General features: G+C 45.8%; 6 non-coding genes across 6 annotated transcripts; all 6 read right to left on the reverse strand.

The window, feature by feature from the left end:
• Positions 1-588: 588 nt before the first annotated feature.
• LOC133986521 (U5 spliceosomal RNA) lies at positions 589-698 on the reverse strand. Its single transcript, XR_009925544.1, has one exon. It is a non-coding gene; the product is annotated as a U5 spliceosomal RNA (small nuclear RNA).
• A 901-nt stretch (positions 699-1,599) lies between these two features.
• On the reverse strand, positions 1,600-1,790 carry LOC133986496 (U2 spliceosomal RNA). The gene has a single exon (XR_009925521.1). It is a non-coding gene; the product is annotated as a U2 spliceosomal RNA (small nuclear RNA).
• A 647-nt stretch (positions 1,791-2,437) lies between these two features.
• On the reverse strand, positions 2,438-2,601 carry LOC133986501 (U1 spliceosomal RNA). The gene has a single exon (XR_009925525.1). It is a non-coding gene; the product is annotated as a U1 spliceosomal RNA (small nuclear RNA).
• A 766-nt stretch (positions 2,602-3,367) lies between these two features.
• LOC133986520 (U2 spliceosomal RNA) lies at positions 3,368-3,558 on the reverse strand. The gene has a single exon (XR_009925543.1). It is a non-coding gene; the product is annotated as a U2 spliceosomal RNA (small nuclear RNA).
• Positions 3,559-4,205: 647 nt separating this feature from the next.
• Positions 4,206-4,369, reverse strand: LOC133986491 (U1 spliceosomal RNA). Its single transcript, XR_009925520.1, has one exon. It is a non-coding gene; the product is annotated as a U1 spliceosomal RNA (small nuclear RNA).
• Positions 4,370-5,217: 848 nt separating this feature from the next.
• On the reverse strand, positions 5,218-5,408 carry LOC133986517 (U2 spliceosomal RNA). Its single transcript, XR_009925540.1, has one exon. It is a non-coding gene; the product is annotated as a U2 spliceosomal RNA (small nuclear RNA).
• Positions 5,409-7,073: the final 1,665 nt, after the last annotated feature.

Below are 7,073 nucleotides of genomic sequence, written 5' to 3' on the forward strand. Positions count from 1 at the left end.
GTCATCTAAACTCACAACAGAAGTCATCTCAAGGCACTTTACACATAGAGCAGTTGACCAATGAACGTCCATGACTCAGGTCCCGTGGGTTGGATCTGCAGCAGCCAATCAGAGGCTACATTTGTCTCCCTTCTCTGTATCAATTCCAATTTTTCATATGTACTGCCTTGGCAAGTACACAGGCAGTCAGGTGCTGGTTCCGTTTTACTGCCCCGTGGGAAGAATGACCGCGGTGCAGTCCGGAGGGAAGTGGGCAGCGCCCTTGCATGAAGCATGAAAAGAGTGAAGGGGGCGGTCTTTTATTGCCGACATCAGTGTGTTTTCTATTGCTATGAACTGACTACTACTTCTTTTTTTGGCAAGTTTATGAAAGACACAAAGTTAGTAAAGCCATAAATGGCCTGGTGCCAGAGATGGTGGCAGTGCCCAATTTGTCTTTCTTGCCCGAGGCCTCATTTGTCCTTCATGCCCAACCTCTTATGCTTGAATAACGGCCGCTGCTTAGCAGCTCCGCCCAGAGTCTCCTCCGTGCAGCCACACATCTCGTTGAAGACGACCCGCTTGCTTGGCTTTTCACAAACACACGAGGCTCTGCCAAACCGCAAAGCCTGCCAAAAATAGATTTAACTCGTCCGTGTTCCTCTCCACGGAAGTCTTTAGTAAAAGGCGAAAGACGTTTTGAAGAGAAAGCGGAATAAGTACGACCCGCTCACCCACAGCACACCAACACAACAGTGGTCCCAGTCACACCCTTCACGTTGAGCCCGACATGGTGAACAGAATCCCAGGCCACACCCATTTCCCCTACACCGCGCAGCACAGCGCCAAGATTTTCTTGTCTTTCACGTCCCTGCCACTCTCTGGACGAGACGTTGCTCCCTTTCCAGTGGCGATAAATGCGTAATGTTGTTAGTTTTTGTGAAATGCGGCAAAGATCACAAGGCTTTCCAGCCACAGGACTAACGCCCTACACTCAGTTGTTCCAGAGGAGCAAGGGGCAACACGAGCACGTCAAAATGGTGGACGTCCGACCATTGCCGTTGCCCTTCTCTGGCAGCCAATCGGGTCGGCGGGTTTGGCAACCCTTTCCCTCTTTGTCTACCAATCCAAGGTGAAAATATCACTCTGTGTCACGCTGCATTGTACGCTGCACTTTTCCCCCATTGAGTCACAGCAGACGGCAGGTTGTCTCTCTCAAGGAGAGCGGCAATGCCCCCTGCTGGATCGTCTTCAGTCTCTCTAGTCCCTAGGCATTGCCGCTTGCTTCAGCCTCTCTAATCCCCCATTCGTCCTAGGGGATTAGAGAGGCTGAAGACGATCCAGCAGGGGGCATTGCCGCTCTCCTTGAGAGCAGACGGCAGGTTGTCTCTCTCAAGGAGAGCGGCAATGCCCCCTGCTGGATCGTCTTCAGTCTCTCTAATCCCCTAAAACGAATGGGGGATTAGAGAGACTGAAGACGATCCAGCAGCCTTTAAAAACTATAAACATGCATTAATTGCTGGAGTGTAAAATCCCAACAAAATATCAATGTAGCTATTTAAACAGAACGACAAATCACTCACCTATTGAGCTGAATGTATTCACGTTAGACACAGAGAGAAGGGGTGCACCGTTCCCGGAGGTACTGCAATACCAGGTCGATGCGTGGAGTGGACGGAGCAAGCCCCTATTCCATCTCCTTGTTCCAAAAATCAATTTAATATATGGTCCCCGGGTAGGGGACGTATCAGATATTAAACTGATAAGAACAGATACTACACTTGATCTTAGCCAAAAGGCCGAGAAGCGATAACTGAGAATGGGTCGGAGTTAGAGGACTGGTCCTCTGCAGCGTCGGTCTCACTCGCGGTTTCACAGAGTCCAATACGAGTCAAAGACAGATTTCACTTATTTAAAAAAAAAAACTTTGATTAAATATACTTTAATACACAAACCAGTCTCAAATGTAACAAGGGGAATAAACTGGAAGTCACATTAGAGTCTGATCTGTAGTGGAGGAGAACATGTTTTTAACGATGTGTTAACTAACAGAGTTGCAGCACCATCTAGTGGAGAAAACCGCGAACGGCACCCCACTGCATTACAGAATGAAAAACAATTTCTAAATATATCCAAATATTTCTTTGTCATTTGACATTAAAAAAACATGGATTTGCCAACTAAAAAGGACAAACTAGAAAGCAGAGGGTATCCCTGTGCCATCTCGTCAGCTCGATAGCTGAGCTTCTTCTGAACAACACGGCGTGTCAACGTGACTATATTCGTGCTTGTTTAACTGCCCTGACACGTTTTTCATGTACTGGGGGCGCTGTTGGGCTTCAGGGGTTAAAAAGCTGTTTGCTCCTACTCAGGTCTTCTGTATCAGATATGTCACCTGAACACCGGTTCTCTTCGGACACTGCTGGGTTTCGACTTAGTTTTCTTTCAACAGTTTTATCAGGGGAGAGCGCGAACGCAGTCCCCCACTACCAGAAATTATGCAATCGAGATTCCCACATTTGGGGAATTCGCAGAGGTCAGCACAACCGGAGTGCAATGGCTGAGCCTCGCCCTGGGTGAACCACCTTCTTGATCATGGTATCTCCCTTGCCAGGTAAGTATGAGTTGTACAGATCCGAGCCGGGGATGTCTTTCACAGACACAGCACGCCGACTGATGGTGGGCCATCCACACATCATCCAAACTACACGCTGTATGAGGCTGTGGATCTCATAGACTGTATATAAGAAGGTGGATCTGCACGGATTCAACACACAAGGAGACGTTTTATACTAAATGTGTCTTTCTTGCCCGAGGCCTCACTTGTCCTTCATGCCCAACCTCTTATGCCCCCGTAGGCAATTCTGTGATACGCAAATAAAATTGTCAGGCTGAGCAGTTGGGGGACGTCCGACCATTGCCGTTGCCCTTCTCTGGCAGCCAATTGGGTCGGCGGGTTTGGCAACCCTTTCCCTCTTTGTCTACCAATCCAAGGTGAAAATATCACTCTGTGTCACGCTGCATTGTACGCTGCACTTTTCCCCCATTGAGTCACAGCAGACGGCAGGTTGTCTCTCTCAAGGAGAGCGGCAATGCCCCCTGCTGGATCGTCTTCAGTCTCTCTAGTCCCTAGGCATTGCCGCTTGCTTCAGCCTCTCTAATCCCCCATTCGTCCTAGGGGATTAGAGAGGCTGAAGACGATCCAGCAGGGGGCATTGCCGCTCTCCTTGAGAGCAGACGGCAGGTTGTCTCAGCAGCCTTTAAAAACTATAAACATGCATTAATTGCTGGAGTGTAAAATCCCAACAAAATATCAATGTAGCTATTTAAACAGAACGACAAATCACTCACCTATTGAGCTGAATGTATTCACGTTAGACACAGAGAGAAGGGGTGCACCGTTCCCGGAGGTACTGCAATACCAGGTCGATGCGTAGAGTGGACCGAGCAAGCCCCTATTCCATCTCCTTGTTCCAAAAATCAATTTAATATATGGTCCCCGGGTAGGGGACGTATCAGATATTAAACTGATAAGAACAGATACTACACTTGATCTTAGCCAAAAGGCCGAGAAGCGATAACTGACAATGGGTCGGAGTTAGAGGACTGGTCCTCTGCAGCGTCGGTCTCACTCGCGGTTTCACAGAGTCCAATACGAGTCAAAGACAGATTTCACTTATTTAAAATAAAAAACTTTGATTAAATATACTTTAATACACAAACCAGTCTCAAATGTAACAAGGGGAATAAACTGGAAGTCACATTAGAGTCTGATCTGTAGTGGAGGAGAACATGTTTTTAACGATGTGTTAACTAACAGAGTTGCAGCACCATCTAGTGGAGAAAACCGCGAACGGCACCCCACTGCATTACAGAATGAAAAACAATTTCTAAATATATCCAAATATTTCTTTGTCATTTGACATTAAAAAAACATGGATTTGCCAACTAAAAAGGACAAACTAGAAAGCAGAGGGTATCCCTGTGCCATCTCGTCAGCTCGATAGCTGAGCTTCTTCTGAACAACACGGCGTGTCAACGTGACTATATTCGTGCTTGTTTAACTGCCCTGACACGTTTTTCATGTACTGGGGGCGCTGTTGGGCTTCAGGGGTTAAAAAGCTGTTTGCTCCTACTCAGGTCTTCTGTATCAGATATGTCACCTGAACACCGGTTCTCTTCGGACACTGCTGGGTTTCGACTTAGTTTTCTTTCAACAGTTTTATCAGGGGAGAGCGCGAACGCAGTCCCCCACTACCAGAAATTATGCAATGGAGATTCCCACATTTGGGGAATTCGCAGAGGTCAGCACAACCGGAGTGCAATGGCTGAGCCTCGCCCTGGGTGAACCACCTTCTTGATCATGGTATCTCCCTTGCCAGGTAAGTATGAGTTGTACAGATCCGAGCCGGGGATGTCTTTCACAGACACAGCACGCCGACTGATGGTGGGCCATCCACACATCATCCAAACTACACGCTGTATGAGGCTGTGGATCTCATAGACTGTATATAAGAAGGTGGATCTGCACGGATTCAACACACAAGGAGACGTTTTATACTAAATGTGTCTTTCTTGCCCGAGGCCTCACTTGTCCTTCATGCCCAACCTCTTATGCCCCCGTAGGCAATTCTGTGATACGCAAATAAAATTGTCAGGCTGAGCAGTTGGTGGACGTCCGACCATTGCCGTTGCCCTTCTCTGGCAGCCATTCGGGTCGGCGGGTTTGGCAACCCTTTCCCTCTTTGTCTACCAATCCAAGGTGAAAATATCACTCTGTGTCACGCTGCACTTTTCCCCCATTGAGTCACAGCAGACGTCAGGTTGTCTCTCTCAAGGAGAGCGGCAATGCCCCCTGCTGGATCGTCTTCAGTCTCTCTAGTCCCTAGGCATTGCCGCTTGCTTCAGCCTCTCTAATCCCCCATTCGTCCTAGGGGATTAGAGAGGCTGAAGACGATCCAGCAGGGGGCATTGCCGCTCTCCTTGAGAGCAGACGGCAGGTTGTCTCTCTCAAGGAGTGCGGCAATGCCCCCTGCTGGATCGTCTTCAGTCTCTCTAATCCCCCATTCGTCCTAGGGGATTAGAGAGACTGAAGATGATCCAGCAGCCTTTAAAAACTATAAACATGCATTAATTGCTGGAGTGTAAAATCCCAACAAAATATCAATGTAGCTATCTAAACAGAACGACAAATCACTCACCTATTGAGCTGAATGTATTCACGTTAGACACAGAGAGAAGGGGTGCACCGTTCCCGGAGGTACTGCAATACCAGGTCGATGCGTGGAGTGGACGGAGCAAGCCCCTATTCCATCTCCTTGTTCCAAAAATCAATTTAATATATGGTCCCCGGGTAGAGGACGTATCAGATATTAAACTGATAAGAACAGATACTACACTTGATCTTAGCCAAAAGGCCGAGAAGCGATAACTGAGAATGGGTCGGAGTTAGAGGACTGGTCCTCTGCAGCGTCGGTCTCACTCGCGGTTTCACAGAGTCCAATACGAGTCAAAGACAGATTTCACTTATTTAAAATAAAAAACTTTGATTAAATATACTTTAATACACAAACCAGTCTCAAATGTAACAAGGGGAATAAACTGGAAGTCACATTAGAGTCTGATCTGTAGTGGAGGAGAACATGTTTTTAACGATGTGTTAACTAACAGAGTTGCAGCACCATCTAGTGGAGAAAACCGCGAACGGCACCCCACTGCATTACAGAATGAAAAACAATTTCTAAATATATCCAAATATTTCTTTGTCATTTGACATTAAAAAAACATGGATTTGCCAACTAAAAAGGACAAACTAGAAAGCAGAGGGTATCCCTGTGCCATCTCGTCAGCTCGATAGCTGAGCTTCTTCTGAACAACACGGCGTGTCAACGTGACTATATTCGTGCTTGTTTAACTGCCCTGACACGTTTTTCATGTACTGGGGGCGCTGTTGGGCTTCAGGGGTTAAAAAGCTGTTTGCTCCTACTCAGGTCTTCTGTATCAGATATGTCACCTGAACACCGGTTCTCTTCGGACACTGCTGGGTTTCGACTTAGTTTTCTTTCAACAGTTTTATCAGGGGAGAGCGCGAACGCAGTCCCCCACTACCAGAAATTATGCAATCGAGATTCCCACATTTGGGGAATTCGCAGAGGTCATCACAGCCGGAGTGCAAAAGTCTACGTTGAACGTAGACAGTTACGCCTTCTGGTTGGTCAATTCTGAACGTAGACTACCAATCGGATCGCAGAATCTGAACGTAGACTACCAATCATATCGCCTCCTGGCGTCATGTGACTGAACGTAGACAGTTACGGCTTCTGATTGGTTTGTTTATGCAGAGTTGAATTTTCCTCGAATGCTCCGACTATCATCAGTATTGGTAAGATTGAATTAATCAATTCATTTGTTATTACACTCACTACTCACTGCGCCTCATAAATTAATTTATTATAACGCCATTTATGTTGAGCATTGTCTTAGCGTTAATGTTAGCATTGGCGCCTAACGTCCTTTCGTGTAACCAACCAACCAACCAACCAACCGTCCGTCCGTCCGTCTTCTTCAGCTTATCCGGGGTCGGGTAGAGGGGGCAGCATCCAATCTATCCTTCTTTAATCTTTATATAACTGCTCAAATCCTGCCACTCCACAGTATGAACCGGTCTGTTTTGACCGGTCTAATGTTATTACATATAACATTGTTATTACAATTTTCAATTCAATTCAAATGGCTTCATTAAGGTCTGATGTATGACATTTATTATGAAGGTTTAAAGATGCTAAAGCATCACATTACAATGAATCCGTATATGTGGACAGCACACAATAACTGTAATATGAACATTAACACATGTACAATATATCCCATGTGTGCATGTATCAATGACCTGTTGTAACCAATGTTCATTATTATATTAGTAATTGATAATAACAATAATAATAATCAATCTCAATCAATGAATCTTTATTTGTTTAAACACCAAATCAAAACAAAGTCATCTCAAGGCACTTAACACATTTCATTCAGATTTAAACAATATAATAACGATAATAATAACAATAATAATAATAATAACATGCATTGCTGTATTT

The sequence above is a fragment of the Scomber scombrus genome, chromosome 9 (assembly GCF_963691925.1).
Source record: "Scomber scombrus chromosome 9, fScoSco1.1, whole genome shotgun sequence".
Taxonomy (NCBI): domain Eukaryota; kingdom Metazoa; phylum Chordata; class Actinopteri; order Scombriformes; family Scombridae; genus Scomber; species Scomber scombrus.